We start from the raw sequence: 22184 nt of genomic DNA on the forward strand, positions 1-22184 counted from the left end.
TACACTTGGAAGACAGTCCCAGAGAGGTGTCTACAATGGAATCAGTGAGTTCTCAGGGTCTCTCAAGGACTTCTTGACGTGGTCCAGCCTGTCTAAGAAGGGGAAAAAGGGAGAAGGAGAGCATCTTATCAAGGTTCCCTGTGTACTTGGAGACACAATTTCCCTCCATCATATAAGACTACAAGAGAATAATCTGTAAAGACTGGGTGGACCTGTAAGAAATGAAGATTGACATTTTTTTCGCCCCTTAATGGATGCCAGATAAGGCAGAGGAATTGCTGATATGACCTTATATCTGAGCAAGAACAACAAAAACAGGAAAGGGATGGTTGAGCTGAAAATGGGGGCACTAAAGGAATAGGAGTATACTCCCTCTCTTTGTAGGGTCAAGGCTACATGACCACAGGTCAAATGCAAACCAGTGAAGGTGAGGGTGTTGGAGTTATCTTGCCAGAACACCATAATAGGGCTGCCCATCAGGCGAGGACACCACGGACCAGGCTGTGGGTTTAATCCAGGGAAAGAAGTCATATCCATGTAGTAGGGAGACCTAGGGAGCTTAACGTGTCCACATGTACCTCCTGAGAGCCTCAATAACCAGTCAGGGTAGCCCAAGACACAGTGACCTTGCCCAGCTGAATGTGGTCCACCCTCACCTCTTCACCCTGCCTGGGAACAGAGGAGGAGAAGGAAGGGGAGGAGGATAGAAGCATCAGGAACAGCGCCCATACCTACTCCTGCAGCCAAACCCTCCAATAGAAAGAGTGGTTGATGTTGGGGACTGTGGAGAGCTCGGTCTCAGACAGGTAGTTGATGATTTAAGTTCTCAAAGCAAAGATGATTAAAAAGTTATGAAATCTGCTTTAGGTATCATTAAGGAATAAGAAAGACAGATTAAGTACAAGATGAGCATGAACAGAAAAAAGAAAGTTGATGTTTCTACCCCCCTCAATTTCAGATTCTCCAATGAACCCATTATAAGTATGCGTGTTTTCTGGAGAGACAGAACATAGCTTTCATCACTTTGTTGAGAGGTTCAGAGCTCCAGATGGTCCAAACCGCTAGCATGCATAGTAATGACTCCAAGCCTTTATTTCTTGCCTTGATATCTCTTTTGAACACCAACCTTGGATTTTTAATTGTATACCATTTACTTTTTTCCTATCATCCTCTCTTTTTCCCTCATTGTATTCATCATAATCTGTTATTATTTGACTTATCTATCCATTTACTGTCAGTCTCCTTCACTAGAATGCATGCTGCACCAAGGGACCCTGTTGTCTTGGTTACCGTTTTATCTTTAGAACCCAATATAGTGCCTGGCACTAGTAGGCTCAAAAGTGTTTCCAGGAAGTGACCCATAGACATCTGAAACCTACCATGTCACAAATGAAGCTCATCTCAGACCTGCTCTTACTCTCTTTTTTAAAAATTTATTTATTTATTTATTTTTGGCTGGTGTTGGGTCTTCGTTGCTGCGCGTGGGCTTTCTCTAGCTGCAGCGAGCGGGGGCTACTCTTCGTTGCGGTGCACAGACTTCTCATTGAGGTGGCTTCTCACTGCGGTGGCTTCTCTTGTTACGGAGCATGGACTCTAGGCGTGTGGGCTTCAGTAGTTGTGGCACATGGGCTCAGCAGTTGTGGCACGTGGGCTCAGTAGTTGTGGCTCACGGGCCCTAGAGCACAGGCTCAGTAGTTGTGGTGCACGGGCTTAGTTGCTCCGCGGCATGTGGGATCTTCCCAGATCAGGGCTTGAACCCGTGTCCCCTGCATTGGCAGGCGGATTCTTAACCACTGTGCCACCGGGTAGCCCCCCTGCTCTTACTGTTGATTACTCTAAAATTGAAAATGATCTCTCACTCCATCTCCCAGATGCAATCAATTTCTAGGTCTTGCCACAGGTACCTGAGAAATGGTTCATTACTCTAACCCTAGCTCTTAACCCACACTGCTTCTGCTTTCATTTTGCTTCTTCTCTCTCTCATCAACCTCCCAACCAGTCTCATTGCCTCTGGTCTTCCCATTCCAGTGGTTCTGAAGCACTCATTCTAGAGGTTGCTCCGGAAGGCAAACCTAACAGTCCTCTGCTCAAAGATTTCTGTTGCCACCACTTCCTGATAGGATAAAGTCCAAATTCTTCATGTGGCTTTTGTGACCATGCAGAATTTGGACCCTGTTCATCTCTCCAGACCCATGCTCTGTCAGCCCCTGAAACCGTCCACCCAGGCACTTTGACATTCCATGCTCTCCCCAAACTTGATAGCACCCTGCCCCTGCCTCCCCATCCCTGACTTTTATTTCCCTCCCAAATTACCCTTAGTCTTCCAGACTCAGATCAAAGTCTGTGCTGCTTTTCCTGATTCCCTCCTTGCTCTTAACTGGGTACGTTTCTTACCACCTTTGAGGCTGACTGTTCAACCTGCAAAATGCACAAAATGAGAAAGATAGGTAGGCCAAAGAGCGTGGGCCAGTGTATATGATGGTGTCAACGGTGCCACTTAACCTCTGCAGAACTTCAACATAGGCGCTATTTCATCTTTGTTTTACTGAAGAGGAAACTGAGGCACACAGAATCGTCCAGGATTTCAGAGTCAGCACTCTAACGCCCACACTACTTTCTGGACCTCATGGGGGAAGTGATGCTTGCTGCCATGCAGCTACTTGTTGGTGGTGGAGTCAAGACCTGAATGTGGTCACCTCCTGCCTAGTCGAGTGCTCTGTGTAGACCTTCAGAGGGTGAACTGACTTCTGGGGAAGATGGAGATTCATCCAGGAACATGAAACTGGACTGAGAAACCAGAATGGAAACGAGGAGGAAAACCAACTGTCTGGCCAGTGGCTGCCACTGAGCCAGGCTGAGCTTGGGGACGAGCTTTGATGCCTCCAAGGCCTTGAGCAAAGCATGTGGATGTCGACCTACAGGGATCATAGGTTATCATCTGCAGTTACTCAGCTGTGCATATTTTCTTCCTTGGACCAGAGCCACTTAGGTTTCAACAATAAAAGGAGTCCACTTTGACCAGCATGTATCTCACAGCTCTTCTCTGATAATAACACGATGGAGTGGGCTGGGCTTCCTGTTGCAGGGGAGGAGGAGTGAGAGGGGAAGAGTGTCCTGCCCTCCGGAAGGCTACGAGGTTCAGGGAGGTCTGCTGTGGCTCAGCCCTATTTGTCAGCCTGTACGCAGGACTCCAGAAGTGTGGGGCTCACATTGGCTGGTCAGAGGAATGGCTACTCCTGCTTGGAAGGTGAAAATATTGAAAGATTTTGAGATGAACAAAGATCTGTTTCACCTGGAAAACTTTAGTATTAGCGATTCCCTTCATTGTATGGTGTTCTATAGTTTACAAAGCCCTTTCACAGGTGCCATCTCACTTGATTCTTTATACTAAACCTAGGCAACAGGGTCATAGCTCAAAGTGTGTGTCTTTTCTGTGTATCTCCCCCTCTCTCTGATCCTTTTCCCCACGACCACCCCACAGGGAACCAGATCAAAAGTTTAATAGCAGAGTCATTTTTCTACTCTCTCTCTCTTTTTTTTTAATTTGACATTTTTATGGAAAGTGTAGCTTCACATGCAGGTGTAAGAAATAATAGAGAGCGCTCCTAGTGTGCCCTTTGTCCAGTTGTTCCCAGTGGTAACATTTTGCAAAACTATCTGCAGTATCACAATTAGAATACTGACGTTGCTAGGATCCACAGTCTTATTTAGATTTTTCTAGCTTTGCTTTTACTCATTTGTTTCTTTGTGTATATTTAGTTCTAAACATTTTCCCAGTTGTTGTTTTTTTCTTTTTAAATTTTTATTGGAGTATAGTTGCTTTACAATATTGTGTTAGTTTCTACTGTACAGTAAAGTGATTCAGCTATACGTATACATATATCCTCTCTTTTTTGTATTTCCTTCCCATTTAGGTCACCACAGAGCACTGAGTAGAGTTCCCTGTGCTATACAGTAGGTTCTCATTAGTTATCTACTTTATGCATAGTATCAGTAGTGTAGTAGCAGCAGCATAGCACAGGGAGATCAGCTCCGTGCTTTGTGACCACCTACAGGGGTGGGATAGGGAGGGTGGGAGGGAGGCTCAAGAGGGAGGGGATGTGGGGACATATGTATGCATATGGCTGATTCACTTTGGTGCACAACAGAAACTAACACAGTATTGTGAAGCAATTATACTCCAATAAAGATCTATTAAAAAATAGTGTATATATGTCAATCCCAATCTCCCAATATTTTTCTACTTGTTAAGCTGGATGAGACCAGACATGAGAAGGAAGTGTGAAGAAGCAGAAGGTAATATGAACAAGAGAGAAGGGGCAGAAAGAACAGGGGTTTGAAGTAGGGAGGTGCAAAGGGGTCTTCTTTCAGGAAGACCAAGAAGTGGGGTAGAAGGGACTGAGTGCCAGTTGCCTGTGGATGACTCATCAAGCAATAGTCTAGACATCTGTAAGGTCCATTAACATCAGGTGGGAAACTTGGACAACTTGTGTGGCAATGGGATGAGGAAGGGAAAAGTTCACACAAGTTGGTGCTGAGTGAAGTAGTTTGGAGTTTCTCTGTGTGCTGGGGTCATGGAGAACACACTTACACATGCGGAGGGCAGGTTTACAGCTATAGAGTAGGTATAACAGGTACAGTAAGTCCCCTACATGTGAATCTTCAAGCTGCGAACTTTCAAAGATGCGAACCTGTGTTCGCATGTCCAATCGTGAAAGTTAGTTCACGTGTCTGGTGTACATTGTCACGTGCATGCGTCCTCTACAAGTGGCTGTGCTTTTGTGTACTTTACTGTACAGTACTGTATTGAGTACAGTAGTACAGAATCTTTATTTTAAGCCCAGGATGTCTGGAAGCAAGTGTAAATTCAGCAGTGATATAGCTGGTACTTTTCAAGGTACTGTACTATAAGATTAAAAATGTTTTCTTGGGCTTCCCTGGTGGTGCAGTGGTTGAGAGTCCGCCTGACAACGCAGGGGACACGGGTTCGTGCCCCGGTCCAGGAAGATCCCACATGCTGCCGAGCGGCTGGGTCCATGAGCCATGGCCGCTGAGCCTGCGCGTCTGGAGCCCGTGCTCCTCAACGGGAGAGACCACAACGGTGAGAGGCCCGCGTACCGCAAAAAAAAAAAAAAGAAAAAAAGTTTTCTTTATTTTTTGTATTTGTCTTTTATGTATTATTTGTGTGAAAAGTATTAGAAACCTATTACAGTACAGTACTATATACCCAATTGCATTAGTTGGATACCTAGGCTAACTTTGTAGGACTTATGAACAAATTAGACTTACGAACACGTTCTTGGAATGGAACTTGTTCGTATGTAGGGGACTTGCTGTATTATCAACTATTCTTAATAAATGATGAATCTGAAGCCCGAAAAGTATGGAAAATTCACCCAAGACATAGAGTCAGGAAGTGGCAAGATCTGCACTCAGACCTGAATCTTCTGATGATTACTCCAATGGAATTTATTTTCTTTATTAAATTTTTTTTATTTTTTAAATTAAATTTTATTATTATTTCTTTTTAAATATTTATTTTTATTTATTATCATTTTTATTTTTGGCTGCATTGGGTCTTCATTGCTGCACGCGGGCTTTCTCTAGTTGCGGCGAGCAGGGGCTACTGTTAGTTGTGGTGTGCGGGCTCAGTAGTTGTGGCCCGTGAGCTCTAGAGCACACGCTCAGCAGTTGTGGCACACGGGCTTAGCTGCTCTGCGGCATGTGGGATCTTCCTGGACCAGGGCTCGAACCTGTGTCCCCTACATTGGCAGGTGGATTCTTAACCACTGCGCCACCAGGGAAGCCCCCCAAAATATTTTTTATTTTTAAAATTAAAAAAAAAATTGAAGTATAGTTGATTTACAATGTTGTGTTATTTTCAGGTGTATCCAATGGATTTTCTTCTGCAGAAGGTACCCTGCTGTACTTAACCAAATAACAGTTCCTACAAAAGTTCTTGTTCGTTTTCAGCTTTCACAGTGTCAAGACTAGCCAGCTGGTATGTCAACCTGGGTAGCAGGGGTTAAGATGGTTAGGGCAGATTGAAAGGTGAGGTAGGAGAGACTAAAAGTCTAAGAGACCAAAAATTTAGACACAACCTTACCGGTAATCAGGAAAATGCAAATTAAAACAGTAAGGCAATACTTCTTCATGCAACAGAATGAAGTCGTCAAAAAACATCAAGTTTGATAATATCGGAGAAAATACGGACATTCTTTCCACACTGCAAGTGAGAAGCCTTATCGGTAAGGCTTTAGAGGGCCATAAAAATATGTATGTCCTCTATTCCAGTAATTCTCAGTATCTTCATAGAGAACCATTCTAAACGCGCAGAAGAAAACACATTCATTGCTAAATGTTTTTTATCGCAGTGAAAATTGGTACCAATTATCCAATGCCTAAAATAAAAAAAAAAGAAAAAATTTTTTAAATTAAAAAAACCCACTCTTGTTCACTTTCTGGCTATTCACACTAAATAAAAATATAAAGATAGACTTACATGGATGGCAGAGAAGGTTCCCCGTGAGATAGCGTTGAGTGGACAATGCATGTATTAAAATACCATTTATGCAAACACATGCCCATGAAGCAATATTATAAAATTCTGTATGGACATATATCTGTACAATTGAAGATAAGAAGGTCTGAATGAGTTGGAATTTTTCTGTGAGCTAGGACAATGGTGAACAAGCTGACAAATTTACATCTAAAAAGTACAACCATCAAACGGACCTCTGGGTTGGAGACACAGATTGGGCTGGAGATGAAAAGCATTTATCGGTAAAGTCTGAATTTTAGCAATGAGATTATACTGGTGTCCTACTCGTGTAATTATGCACACACACAGGCACAGAAATATATATAATACATCCACATACATAAACGTGCTCTTGGGAGCAGCAGGAAGGAGACTGATCGTCACAGTCGTGGGAGGACTAGGCTAGGGCGGAGGGTGCCCAGAAATTCCTTGAGAGCATCTTTCACCTTCAGAACTAGAGCAGCTCCCCTTGCTCTGCGCTGCTGGGCCAGGCCCCCTTGATTTATTTTATGTTATTGTTGTTTTATTTCCCTCTATAAAAATACCATGTGCTCACTATAGAACATTTGGGAAATACAGAAAAAGTAGCAGGGAGACGAAAACAATCGCCCTGTCGTCCCACAACCCAGAAGTAACTGTTGTTAAGCACTGGTTGTATCTACTTTCTGGACTTTTTAAAGTACATTGTTTACATGGTTCTAATCATATGGCCGATATCTAATGGTATTTATTGATTTTATATCACTTTTATGACCACCCGTGTAGTAGGTGTTCACTCTAATATGTATTCTTTTAAGGTAGAAAATTTTGCAGAAATAAAGATCCTAAAGAAAAATTGAAAATCATCCAGGTTCCCACCGCCCACAGTAAACATTTTCTTATTTTTTTTTAATGTAATATTATACAGTTGGAAGCAGAATGTACCTACTGATTTTTAAGTGTAGTTACAAAGGAGAGCAGTACCAGGGAAAGATGATATGAAGAGTGTCTTAATGAAGGTTAATATCTGCCTTAATTTTTACTAGTTTCTATTTCTTCAAAATGATGTAGGATATTTAATATGGTTCTTATATGTGCAGAGTATCAAGATTCCAGTTGCTTATGCAGCACTGCATTTTATTTTTAAAAATATTTTTCCTAGAATAGCTACCACATTCACTATTGTTTTTGTTAGGAATAGTTAATTACTTAAAGAAACAAACAAAAAAACCAAATCTAGTAATTCTGAACAAGGAAATCCTGCTACTCAGTCTAAACTGCCATGTTCCGAGTTTTTTGCATTTTTTTCATATTTCAGTTGACTGCCTTACGTTTTCAAGTAAAATTTGCACAAAGGTATGCAGACAATGTATTTCCAAAGTTTTTGTATATTTAAGGTACAATATACTCTTCTTCTTCGACAAAGGAGAGTTGGAATGGTAAAAAATTTGAGGTTTCAGGATGGTTTTTTTCTCTCTCAAATCTTCAGATATTGCTTTATTCTTCTGTGGCATTTAATCTTATAGATATTATCTCAATTTTTCTTCCTTTTAATGTAACTTGTTTTCTGCTAGGAAGCTTACACGTTTTCTCATAATCAGTACAATTTTTAAAAATCATAATTTCAGGATCTTCCTTGTAAGAAATTCTTTTTAAAATTTTTTTCCCCAGCGTGTGTCCTGTCATCTCAACTTTGTGAAGCCAGGACTCCTTTCTTCCAGTTCATAATCGTGTGTTAGATTTCTTGCTGCCTTGGCTCTGGATGGTCAACCCTGTGCTTTCTCAGGGCCCTTGCTGCCCCTTCCAGCTTCTCCTCATTGTGCGAAAGTGGTGAGTTGGGCTGGGTCGCTCCTTTGTCTGCCTGGGTTGGATTTGAATTCCCTTTTCAGATGGAACCCTGAAAGGCACACGGCTGTGCGCAGGTCCCAGTTCAAGTCCCAGCCATTGTTAAGTCTGCCCTAGTGTGATCCTGCTGGCCTCAGAGGAGTGCTCCTTCTAACAAATCCTAATTCCTTTCCTTTCTCACTCTCAACAATCTGCCATCTGTACAGGCAGCGACATGTGTGGCAGTGTACAAACAGTAGGGAGGTCAGTAGTTCCAGGGAGGTCGGTGACACTCAGCAGACAAAATGAGAGTGATCACAGAAGTGAAAGGGGAGCCAGAACAATGTCAGGACAAAAGATAGCAGAATAACCCAGGCTGTGAGTGAAGACCGCCTTCTCCTCCCTCTGACTCTTAGTAATAATACCAATTTGCACTCACCTCGTGCTCACTCTCAGTGCTTTGATCTCTTAGCTCATCTGCTCCTCACGATAATCCTGTGGAGTGGACATACCATTCATATGCCCATTTTACAGATGACGAAACTGAGGCAGAGAATGTAACTACGTTGCTCAAGTTTACAGAGTCAGTGAGGGGCAGAATAAGGATGCAAAGCCAGAATGCTACCCCCAGTGCCGTGTTCTTAACCACCATGCTTCAAACCTCTCAATGAACTAAAATTAGGAGGGTGATTTCTGGAAAAGACTCAACTTCTTTCTCATCAACTGAGTAGATAACCAGAGCACTGGTATTCAGAGTACAGAGTTACAATGACACATTTGTACAAACCAATGGTTGAAGCCTGGAGTCACATGGATTACATTATTATTATTATTATTACATTGCCATCAGTCTCTCCCTGTCTCCTCCCTCACCTTCTGCATGTTGCTTATGGGGAGTCCTGCTCCCAGGATGCAAGGAACTCTTGCTAGTCCTTCCTCTGTTTCTTGCCCAAGTGCTTCCTGGAAATTGCTGTTTCCAATGGACATAGAGGTACTGAATTGCTCATCACTCAAAAATGTTACAGCATTGTAGCCACACAGTAGAGCAACTGCTGCTCATTTTCCTTGTGAATATACAGTCCTTCTATTTCAGAGCCAGTGGTGGGGAGGTGGGAACAAACAGTGATGGGGAGGGGAAACGGGGTTGTAATTATTTCTAAAGGTAGATAGGTTCATTCTGCTACAATTGAAGTAACTGAAGAATTATAAATGAATGAATGAATGAATGAATGAAATGACCTAGTCAGGAGATCATGCCTCCACTTGCCTCAGCTATTATAATTATTTTTCCTGCAATGAATGACTCCCTTCTGTCCATGAAAACTCCACACCCAATGGATAAAGAAGATGTGGTACATATATACAATGGAACATTACTCAACCATAAAAAGGAACAAAATTGTGCCATTTGCAGAGACGTGGATGGACCTAGAGACTCTCATACAGAGTGAAGTAGGTCAGAAGGAGAAAAACAAATATCATATATTAATGCATATATGTAGAATCTAGAAAAATGGTGTAGATGATCTTATTGGCAAAGCAGAAATAGAAACACAGACATAGAGAACAAACATATGGACACCAAGGGGGGGAAGGGGGGTGGGATGAATTGGGAGATTGGGATTGACCTATATACTCTATTGATACTATGTATAAAACAAATAACTAATGAGAACTTACTGTATAGCACAGGGAACTCTACTCAGTGCTCTGTGGTGACCTAAATGGGAAGGAAATCCAAAAAAGAGGGGATATATGTATACGAATAGCTGATTCCCTTTGCTGTACAGTAGAAACTTGCACAACACTGTAGAGCAACTATATTCCAATAAGAGTTAATAAAAAAAAAGAGAAAACTCCACATTCAAAACTCTCCTGAACTCTTCCAGCCTTTGTCCATATCCCTGTCCCTAAGACCCTATTCTTTGTATTGTTCTCACTACTGATTGAACAGTAACTATACATCACTTTATAGTTTTCAGTGTTGTGTATGTGCTCCTCATATAGAAAAGTTAGATCACCAAGGGACCATAATTGATTTATTTATTTTCTTTCTCCTTACTGCTTCTGGCAGAGTATTAAATATATAACTAAGCTACCAATTACTGAGTGCCTTCCAAGGGTCAAGACTTTCCACGAGTTGCTTAATGAGAATTGCCGTAGTTAATCTCACAAGAGCCCAGTAAGTAGGTATTTATATCCCGATTTAACAGAAGAGGAAAATGAAACTCCAAGACATTACATAATTTACTCAACTTGGGATTGAATCCTAGTCTGCCAGACGCTAAAGCCCACACTCTTAACACAATGCCATTAAGGTGCTTTCATCCCAAAAGACACAGAAATGGTTGAAATAGAAGAAAAGGTAAAATTATAAGTGTTTTAAACTTTTTCCTGAGAGAAAACTCTGTTAAAGCACAATTCTGCTAAAGAAAATCTTATTGTTAGTGATATAATGCTTTCATCCATTTCAAAGGCATAGTCTGAGTCTTCTGGCCCAGTTTCTATGCTTTGGTTGAACAGAATCTGGGAAATGGGTAGACAGAGCTGAGTAATTAACAGGAAATAGACTGGTTTGTTCATTTCCATTTAAAAAGTAAGACAGGGGGCAGAGTCAAGATGGTAGACTAGGAGGACACGGAATTCGCGTCTCTGCACAACTAGGGCACCTACCAGGCACTGGTGGGGGACCACAGACACATAAGGGGGTGGGAGGAACCCCTAGAGACTGGGTAGGACATGGGGTGTGGGGGGAGTGAGGGGGGAGGAGAAGTGGAGGCAGGATGGGACCAGCATCCCTGAGGGGTGGCTGGGGGAGGGGAAGGCATCCCACACCCAAAGCGGGGAAGTGGGGGACCATTGGGAGGGCAAAGGATCAAAAGGGAGTGTGGTCAGGTTTCCCCTGCCCACCTGGGCCCCCAGGAGCCTGCTGAGATCCCCAGCCTGATCCTCTGACCACCGAGGCCCCCTCCAGCCACGAGTCCTGAGGGAGTGGGAGGGAGGGAAAGGGGAGCAAAAGTAAAGGCTGGATCTCTGGGACCGGCACCTCTGAGGGGTGGGTGGGGGAGGGGAAGAGTTCCTACACCCAGCGGGACTGCCCACGATTAGGGGTCCAGGGGCGACAGGGGAGACCCTGGGGGAGACCCTGTGGGGGTGGTGCTGAGGAACGGAAGGAAATGCGGTCAGTGCTTTCCCTGTCCACTTAGGCACCGGGGAGCCTTTTGGGCTCCTGGACCTAATCCTCTGCCCTCGGAGCCTCCCTCCCGCCACACAGAGCACCCCCCACCCCCACCCAGCCCCCTACCTCTACATTCGGAGACCCCCTCTGAGACCCCCTCCAAGGTGCTGGGCCTAAACCCCACACACACACCCTCACCCAGGGCCTTACCTCCAAACTCCGGAACTCCACACTCCAGAGGTCCCCCCTTGGACGTGCTGCCTCTCGCCTTCCAGGCAGGTCCTAAGCAGAGGCCCTGCCCCATGCTTGAAAGTCACTCGCCTAGGTCCCACCCCAAGCCTTTTAATGGCTGCATAGGTCTTGAGCCTAGGCCCCGCCCCACACTCGAAGGTCAGCCACCCCAGGCTCCGCCCCACCCTAAACCCCACTACAGCCTAAGTTCCACCCGTGCCTAAACTCTGCCCCCCATAGTTGTTACTTCACCTTTTTCATTTCTAATTCTACTGATTTGAGTCTTCTCCCTTTTTTTCTTGATGAGTCGGCTAATGGTTTATCAATTTTGTTTATCTTCTCAAAGAACCAACTTTTAGTTTTATTGATCTTTGCTATCATTTCCTTCAATTCTTTTTCATTTATTTCTGATCTGATCTTTATGATTTCTTTCCTTGTGTTAACTTTGGGGTTTTTTTGTTCTTCTTTCTCTAATTGCTTTAGGTGCAAGGTTAGGTTGTTTATTTGAGATGTTGCTTGTTTCTTGAGTTAGGATTGTATTGCTATAAACTCCCCTATTAGAACTGCTTTTGCTGCATCCATAGGTTTTGGGTCGTCGTGTTTTTATTGTCATTTGTTTCTAGGTATTTTTTTATTTCCTCTTTGATTTCTCCAGTGATCTCTTTGTTATTTAGTAGTGTATTGTTTAGCCTCCATGTGTTTGTATTTTTTACAGATCTTTTCCTGTAATTGATATCTAGCCTCATAGCGTTCTGGTCGGAAAAGATACTTGATACGATTTCAATTTTCTTAAATTTACCAAGGCTTGACTTGTGACCCAAGATATGATCTATCCTGGAGAATGGTCCATGAGCACTTGAGAAGAAATTGTATTCTGTTGTTCTTGTATGGAATGCCCTCTAAATATCAATTAAGTCCATCTTGTTTAATGTATCATTTAAAGCTTGTGTTTCCTTATTTATTTTCATTTTGGATGATCTGTCCATTGGGGAAAGTGGGGTGTTCATGTCCCCTACTATGATTGTGTTACTGTCAATTTCGCATATTATGACTGTTAGCATTTGCCTTATGTATTGAGGTGCTCCTATGTTGGGTGCATAAATATTTACAATTGTTATATCTTCTTCTTGGATTGATCTCTTGATCATTATGTAGTGTCCTTCCTTGTCTTTTGTAGTAGTCTTTATTTTAAAGTCTATTTTGTCTGATATGAGTATTGCTACTCCAGCTTTCTTTTGTTTTCCAATTGCATGGAGTATCTTTTTCCATCCCCTCACTTTCAGTCTGTATGTGTCCCTAGGTCTGAAGTGGGTCTCTTGTAGACTGCATATATACAGGTCTTGTTTTTGTATCCATTAAGCCAGTCTATGTCTTTTGGTTGGAGAATTTAATCCATTTACATTTAAGGTAGTTATTGATATGTATGTTCCTATTACCATTTTCTTAATTGTTTTGGGTTTGTTATTGTAAGTCTTTTCCTTCTCTTGTGTTTCCTGTCTAGAGAAATTCCTTTAGCATTTGTTGTAAAGCTAGTTTGGTGGTGCTGAATTCTCTTAGCTTTTGCTTGTCTTAAAGGTTTTAACTTCTCCTTCGAATCTGAATGAGATCCTTGCTGGGTAGCGTAATCTTGGTTGTAGTTTCTTCCCTTTCATCACTTTAAATATGTCCTGCCACTCCCTTCTGGCTTGCAGAGTTTCTGCTGAAAGGTCAGCTGTTAACCTTATGGAGATTCCTTTGTATGTTCTTTGTTGTTTTTCCCTTGCTGCTTTTAATATTTTTTCTTTGTATTTAATTTTTGATAGTTTGATTAATATGTGTCTTTGTGTGTTTCTCCTTGGATTTAACCTGTATGGGACTCTCTGTGCTTCCTGGACTTGATTAACTATTTCCTTTCCCATATTAGGAAAGTTTTCAACTATAATCTCTTCAAATATTTTCTCAGCCCCTTTCTTTTTCTCTTCTTCTTCTGGGACCCCTATAATTCAAATGTTGGTGCATTTAATGTTGTCCCAGTTGTCTCTGAGACTGTCCTCAATTGTTTTCATTCTTTATTCCTTTATTCTGCTCTACGGTAGTGATTTCCAATATTTTATCTTCCAAGTCACTTATCCATTTTCTGCCTTAGTTATTGTGCTATTGATTCCTTTTAGAAGATTTTTAATTTCATTTATTGTGTTGTTCATCATTGTTTGTTTGCTCTTTTGTTCTTCTAGGTCCTTGTTAAATGCTTCTTGTATTTTCTCCATTCTATTTCCAAGATTTTGCATCATCTTTACTATCATTACTCTGAATTCTTTTTCAGGTAGACTGCCTATTTCTTCTTCATTTGTTTGGTCTGGTGGGTTTTTACCTTGCTCCTTCATCTGCTGTGTATTTCTCTGTCTTCTCATTTTGCTTAACTTACTGTGTTTGGGGTCTCCTTTTTGCACACTGCAGGTTCGTAGTTTCCATTGTTTTTGGTGTCTGCCTGCAGTGGGTGACATTGGTCAGTGGGTTGTGTAGGCTTCCTGGTGGAGGGGACTGGTGCCTGTGTTCTGGTGGATGAGGCTGGATCTTGTCTTTCTGGTGGGCAGGACCGCATCCAGTGGTGTGTTTTGGGTGTCTGTGACCTTATTATGATTTTAGGCAGCTAATGGGTGGGGTTGTGTTCCTGTCTTGCTAGTTGTTTGGCATAGGGTGTCCAGGACTGTAGCTTGCTGGTCATTCAGTGGAGCTAGGTGTTAGCATTGAGATGGATATCTCTGGGAGAGCTTTTGCTGTTTGATATTACATGGAACTGGGAGGTCTCTGGTGGACAAATATCCTGTACTCAGCTCTCCCACCTCAGAGGCACAGGTCTGACGCCTGTACAGAGCACCAAGACCCTGTCAGCCACATGGCTCAGAAGACAAGGGAGAACAATAAAATAAAATAAAATAAAATAATTAAAATAGAAAAATTTTAAAATTGTTAAAAATAAAAAATTAAAATGTAATAGAAAAAAAAATGGACAGACAGAACCCTAGGACAAATGGTAAAAGCAAAGCTATACAGACAAAATCACACAAAGAAGCACACACATACACACTCACAAAAAGAGAAAAAGGAAAAAACAATATATCTCTGTATATTAAAAAAAGGAAGAGAGCAACTACATCAATAAACAAATCTACCAATGAAAATGAACTCTAAATGCTAAACTAAGATAAACATAAAACCAGAAACAAATTAGATGCAGAAAGCAAACCCCAAGTCTGTAGTTGTTCCCAAAGTCCACTGCCTCAATCTTGGGATGATTTGTTGTCTATTCAGGTATTCCAGAGCTGCAGGGTACATCAAGTTGATTGTGGAGATTTAATCCACTGCTCCTGAGGCTGCTGGGAGAGATTTCCCTTTCTCTTCTTTCTTCGCACAGCTCCCGGTGTTCAGCTATGGATTTGGCCCCGCCTCTGTTTGTTGGTCGCCTGAGGGCATCTGTTTCCCATCCAGACAGGACTGGGTTAAAGTAGCAGCTGATTAGGGGGCTCTGGCTCACTCAGGCTGTGGGGAGGGAGGGGTACGGAATGCGGAGCGAGCCTGTAGTGTCAGAGGACAGCGTGATGTTGCAACAGCCTGAGGCACACCATGTGTTCTCCTGGGGAAGTTGCCCCTAGATCACGGGACTCTGGCAGTGGTGGGCTGCACACACTCCTGGGAGGGGAGGTGTGGATAGTGCCCCCTGTGCTTGCACACAGGCTTCTTGGTGGCTGCAGCAGCAGCCTTAGCGTTTCATTCCCGTCTCTGGTGTCCATGCTGATAGCTGCAGCTCGTACCCATCTCTGGAGCTCATTTAGGCAGTGCTCTGAATCCCGTCTCCTTGCACACCCCGAAACAATGGTCTCTTGCGTCTTTGGCAGGTCCAGACTTTTTCCCAGACTCCCTCCCGGCTAGCTGTGGTGCACTAGCCCCCTTCAGGCTGTGTCCACACAGCCAACCCCAGTCCTCTCCCTAGGATCTGACCTCCAAAGCCCGAGCCTCAGCTCTCAGCTGAGGCTCTCAGCCTCCAAAGCCCGAGCCTCAGCTCTCAGCCCCCACCCGCCCCGGCGGGTGAGCAGACAAGCCTCTCGGGCTTGAGTGCTGTTCGGCACCGATCCTCTGTGCAGGAATCTCTCCACTTTGCCCTCTGCACCCCTGTTGCTGCGCTCTCCTCCGTGGCTCTGAAGCTTCCCCACCGCCATCCCGTGTCTCCCCCAGTGAAGGGGCTTCCTAGTGTTTGGCAACTTTTCCTCCTTCAAAGCTCCCTCCCAGAGGTGCAGGTCCTGTTCCTATTCTTTTGTCTCTGTTTTTTCTTTTGCCCTACCCAGGTACGTGGGGAATTTCTTGCCTTTTGGGAAGTCTGAGGTCTTCTGTCAGCGTTCATTAGGTGTTCTGTAGGAGTTGTTCCACATATAGATGTATTTCTGTTGTATTTGTGGGGAGGAAGGTGATCTCCACGTCTTATTCCTCCACCATCTTGAAGGTCTCTCAAAACAAATTCTTTTGCACAAGCAAAGGAAACTACAACAAGATGAAAAGACAACCCTCAGAATGGGAGAAAATATTTGCAAATGAAGCAACTGACAAAGGACTAATCTTCAAAACATACAAGTAACTCATGCAGCTCAATATCAAAAAAACAACCCAATCCCAAAATGGGCAGAAGACCTAAATAGACATTTCTCCAAAAAAGATATACAGATTGCCAACAAACACATGAAAGGATGCTCAACATCACTAATCATTAGAGAAATGCAAATCAAAACTACAATTAGGTATCACCTCACACCAGTCAGCATGGCCATCATCAAAAAATCTACAAACAATAAATGCTGGAGAGGGTGTGGAGAAAAGGGAGCCCTCTTGCACTGTTGGTGGGAATGTAGATTGATTCAGCCACTATGAAGAACAATATGGAAGTTCCTTTAAAAATTAAAAATAGAATTACCATATGATCCAGCAATCCTACTACTGGGCATATACCCTGAGAAAACCATAATTCAGAAAGATACACGTATCACAATGTTCAGTGCAGCACTATTTACAATAGCCAAGACATGGAAACAACCTTAATGTCCATCAACAGATGAATGGATAAAGATGTGGCACATATATACAATGGAATATTACTCAGCCATAAAAAGGAACGAAACTGAGTTATTTGTAGTGAGGTGGATGGACCTAGAGTCTGTCATACAGAGTGAAGTAAGTCAGAAAGAGAAAAACAAATACCATATGCTAATGCATATATATGGAATTTTAAAAAGTGGTACTGATGAACCTAGTGGCAAGGCAGTAATAAAGACGCAGATGTAGAGAATGGACTTGAGGGCATGGGGGTGGGGAAGGGGAAGCTGGGACGAAGTGAGAGAGTAGCATTGACATATATACACTACCAAATGTAAAATGGATGGCTAGTTGGAAGCTGCTGCATAGCAGAAGGAGATCAACTCGATGCTTTGTGATGACCTAGAGGGGTAGAATAGGGAGGGTGGGAGATAGGCTCAAGAGAGAGGGGATAAGGGAATATATGTATACATATAGCCGATTCACTTTGTTGTACAGCAGAATATAACAGAACATTGTAGAGCATTTATACTCCAAAAAAGATGTGGAAAAAAAAAAAAGTAAGGCAGAATTGTTTGCGTGCAAAGGCAAAACTGAGAAAGGGTGGAAGGACAAAGTTGACTACTTCGTTTCATCTGGGGGAATTTTGTTTTGGGGTCAGAGTTGAGAAGGAAGGGTGGAGAGAGAGTTGAGAGCAGCTATAGTACATGAGAGATACAACTGAGAAGGAGGGAAGAGGATATTAAATCCTGTAACTGGTGTTTATGGATGATTTTGCAAATGAAAGTAATGCCTTTAAAGGGGTTGTCTGGCTCCACAGAGCCGCTGGCTCTAGAAGTAATCAGATTGGAGCATTTTCATAAGAAAGATGAAGGATGAGGATAACTGAAACCAGGCTGTACAAAAACACAAGGTTCTCTTAGAAAAAGTTTTACTACGGGGGAAGGGGGTGGTGGTGGAGTGTAACACCAGATGCAACAGATGAGATGCAGGTAAGATTTAGTTTGACTTCTAAAACAATTCTTAGTAAAGTCTAGTAATAAGGACAAAGCAGCGATATGCTTTCAACTCACTCTATATAATACATCATTTTGGTATGAAATATTCTGTACATCATAGCAAGGTGTTTGTAAGATACAAAGAATACCTACATAGCTAAAGAACTAGAATTTTATTAATATTTTTGAGGTCCCCTATGGATCCTCCCAGAATTAATTTCTGACCTGAATCTTCTGCTTACTATTCCTTTGCCTTTCTTTAAATCTTAATGCATAGATTTGCATTGATAAACAGTGTATTTTAGTTTTGCATGTCTTTGAACTCTATGTAGATGTCCTCATACATCTATATTTGGGACGTGGGATATATATTCTATGGCTTCCTTTTTCCATTTTGAGAGTATAATCCATTTGGATTCAGGCAGCTGAAATTCCCCTATTTTCACTGCTGTGTAATGTTCAGTTCTGAGAATATACCCACATTTATTTATCCATTTTTTCTGTCAAACATTAAGATTGTGTGCAATTGTTTTTGCTTTAATAAAAACACCAAGATGGCATTCTGTATTAGTCAGGGTTCTCCAGAGAAACAGAACCAATAGGAAGTATATATACACACACACATATATTCATTCTATTCTATACGCATTCCTTCTATTCCTGAATATATATAAAATATATATATTTATGTATTTGTGTGTGTGTATATATATATATATATATAGAGAGAGAGAGAGAGAGAGAGACAGACAGACAGACAGAAAAGCTTATTTTAGTAGTTGGCTCGTAAAATTATGCAGGCTGAGAAGTCCCACAATCTACTGTCCTCAAGCTGGAGAATGAGGAAAGCCAGTGGTATAGTTCAGTCTGAGTCCAAAAGCCTGAGAACCAGGGGAGTTGATGATGAAAGTCATGGTCACAGTCTGAAGGAAGTCAGAGCACTGATGTCCAAGGGAAGGACAAGATGGATGTCCCAGCTCAAGCAAAGAGAACAAATTCTCCCTTCCTCTGCCTTTTGCTCCATTAAGGCCCTCAACAGATAGGATGATGCCCACCAGCACTGGTGAGGGTGATCTTATTTACTCAATCTACTGACTCAAATGCTCATCTCTTGCGGAAACATCTTCACAGCCACACCCAGAAATAACGTTCTACTGGCTATTGGGGCACCCCTTCACCCTGCCAAGCGGACACATAAAATTAACCATTACTCATTCTAAAATATGTCTCCTGGAATGTGGAAGACCTTATCAAGTATACATAATTCTGAGGGTGGAATTGCTGGATCACAGGGTGTTTCACAGTCAACTTCACTGCTTTTCAAACTCACAGTTTCCCCCACCAGTGTCTGAGTCCAGTGGGTCCCGCTGGGAACATCTAACTGCACAATTTGGTCAGTTTGCTCGGTGTCTTGTTGTGATTTTAATTTACATTTCTTTGACTACTAATCAAGTAAGGCATCTTTTCCTACGTTTATTGGACATTCATTCATGTTTCCTCTTTTGTGAAATGTCTGATTATTTGGCTTGCCAAGTTTTAAAATTGGGTTACCTTTTTCGTACTGATTTATTATTTTGTTCCAAAACAAACTCTTTCTGTTACATGTTTGGTGAACATCTCCTTATTTGTAACTTAAAAAAAAAATTGTCTTATGATGTCTTTGGTCAATAGAAGTGTTAAATTTTAATGTTGCATTTTTCAGTCTTTTTAAAAAATGGGACATAACCTAAAAATCCCATAGGGCTTTTTATGAGATAATCGTATCATTTATAAATAATGATGACTTATTTTCTTTCTTTCTAATCCTTACCCTCTTATCTTCTATAAGGTAGTCTTACTATATGGCCAGCACATGTTTTGACTGATGGGTGTTCTCTTTTTCCTTGATTCTAAAGAAAATGTTTTTAAGTTTTTCCATCAATGGTGATGTTCACTACAGGGTTTTGTTTTGGGGTTTTTTTGGTATATACTTATTATCTAGGTAAAGAATTTCCTTCTATTTCTAAATTGCTAAGTGTTTGCGTGTGTGTGTGTGTGTGTGTGTGTGTGTGTGTGTGTGTGTGTGTTGTCTTTAGATCAGGACCGGATGTTTAATTTTATTGAATGATTTTTTTCTGCGTTAGTTGAAATAATTTGGCAGCCATGTGGTTGCTCGTGAATGAGTTCTGCCCATGGTATACAAGTGGAAATGGGGTTCACGACTTTGGGAAACATTATTAAATGGCAGATATGTATTATCCTTCCATTTTCTCCTCCTCATGTGCTGGAATAGAGATGTGATGGCAGGAATCATGGCAGGCATTTGGGATCACGAGGAGACCCTGGGAACAGAAGCCATACCCAGCAGAGAGAAGACTGGGATTCTGTACCAACAAACACTGTGTCAGTTCTGGACTGTCTCTTTCCATTTCTTGAGAAAGAAATACAACTGTTACCTTGTTTAAGATAGTTTCTGTTTATTTTTTTCCTTGTCACAGGCAAACTTAATCCTAACTAAGATTAAAACCTTACAAAAGAAGCATCTGAAGTAGTTATTCCAAATCCTTTTTAATTTTTCTAGTGGGAAAAAATAATATTTGCTGAAACTAAAGCTATTTCTTCATGATGATGTCTCTTTGGGAGTGGGGAGGCTGGAACAAGGCCTGGAAATGATGTCTTGGAGTTTTAACATTCCCATATGCTTTATGTAATAAAAATCAGAGCTTCTGGATAGCTTTTTAGAAATTCAAGATGAATGAACTCCAAAACCAAAATGTGATGTAATACCCAAAGTATAAAAGGCCTACACTCTGTCCCTTATCTCAAGGTGAAGAGTACAAAATTTACCTCTTTTTTTTCTATAGCCACTCACCAGCTAAAGATACAGAGATTGCCCTGTGACAGTCAAAATGACAGGTAACATTGCACACAGAAGATAGGAGACGCTTTAAACACAATGTGTGCCTTTTCTCCTAGTGACTTCAAAGCTTGTCAGATACACCTATCCTTGTCTAACAGAGCAATATTTATGCACTGCTGACAGAAGGCTGGTTTCTATGACATATTATGTGGTGATCTGATAAACACTTTCAGCCTCATGTGAGCACTGTTATGAAATATACAATTAACTCTTTTCAGTAACTTAGCTCCTCTACAAAGAGTATATCAACATTTCAAATGGGTCATTCAGCAATTTCAACCCAGATAAATGACATTGCACCCTTTAAAAATGGACACTTTCATTATGGATAATTTATACTCAAGGCAAAAATCTATATGACTAATAGGAGAAAAAGAAGAAGAAAATACAATAATTACATCACCTTGTAGCAGCAGTTCTCAAACTTGACCCTGAATCTGTAGGGCTTGCTAAAACAGAGCACTAGGATCCACCCCCAGAGCTTCTGATTCAATAGACCTGGGCAGGGCCAGAGAATCTGCATATTTGACAAGGTTCATGGTGATGCTGATGCTTCTGGTTCTGGCACCCTACTTTGAGGACCATGGACTGAGAGTAATGGCTGTTACCCTAATGATGTCGATCTTTTCCATCTTCTCACTAGCAAAACATGACCATTCTTGTCAAAGTCACTGATAACGTGCACACTGCTAAATACCAGGGTCATGTCTTGGCTCTTCTCATTAAAAAGAATATATATTTATTTATTTATCTATTTATTTATCTTTGGCTGCGTTGGGTCTTCGTTGCTGCATGCGGGCTTTCTCTAGTTGCGGCAAGCAGGGGCTACTCTTTGTTGCAGTGTGCGGGTTTCTCATTGTGGTGGCTTCTCTTCTTGTGGAGCATGGGCTCTAGATGCACAGGTTTCAGTTGTTGTGGCATGTGGACTCAGTGGTTGTGGCTCGTGGGCTCTAGAGCACAGGATCAGTAGTTGTGGCGCATGGTCTTAGCTGCTCCATGGTATGTGGGATCTTCCCAGACCAGGGTTCAAACCTGTGTCCCCTGCATTGGCAGGCGGATTCTTAACCACTGTGCCACCAGGGAAGCCCTTGGCTCTTCTCATTTTGACTTAGTAGCAGAATTAGACACAAATTAATCATTTCGTCCTCTTGATACACTTGTCCTCACTTGGCTTCTGAGTTCTCCTTCTTCCTTTTTCCTTATTTCCTCATTACTGAGCACAAATAAGGGAGTGCTCCAGCGCTGAGTCCTTCGACCTCTGTTTTACTCTAGCTACACTCACTCCTTTGATGATCTCTTCCAGTCAGATGCATGACTTTCAAATATCACCTCTATGCAGAAAAGTCTCCTGTTTGCATGCCCAGGCTGGTCATACTCCCTGGAAACTTGCATATAGACAGACTCATAAGCCAACTTCCCATTCAGTGCCTCCTCTTGATATCCAACAGACATCTCAAACTAAACAAGCCCAAC

This window comes from Globicephala melas, chromosome 2 (genome assembly GCF_963455315.2).
Source record: "Globicephala melas chromosome 2, mGloMel1.2, whole genome shotgun sequence".
NCBI lineage: Eukaryota > Metazoa > Chordata > Mammalia > Artiodactyla > Delphinidae > Globicephala > Globicephala melas.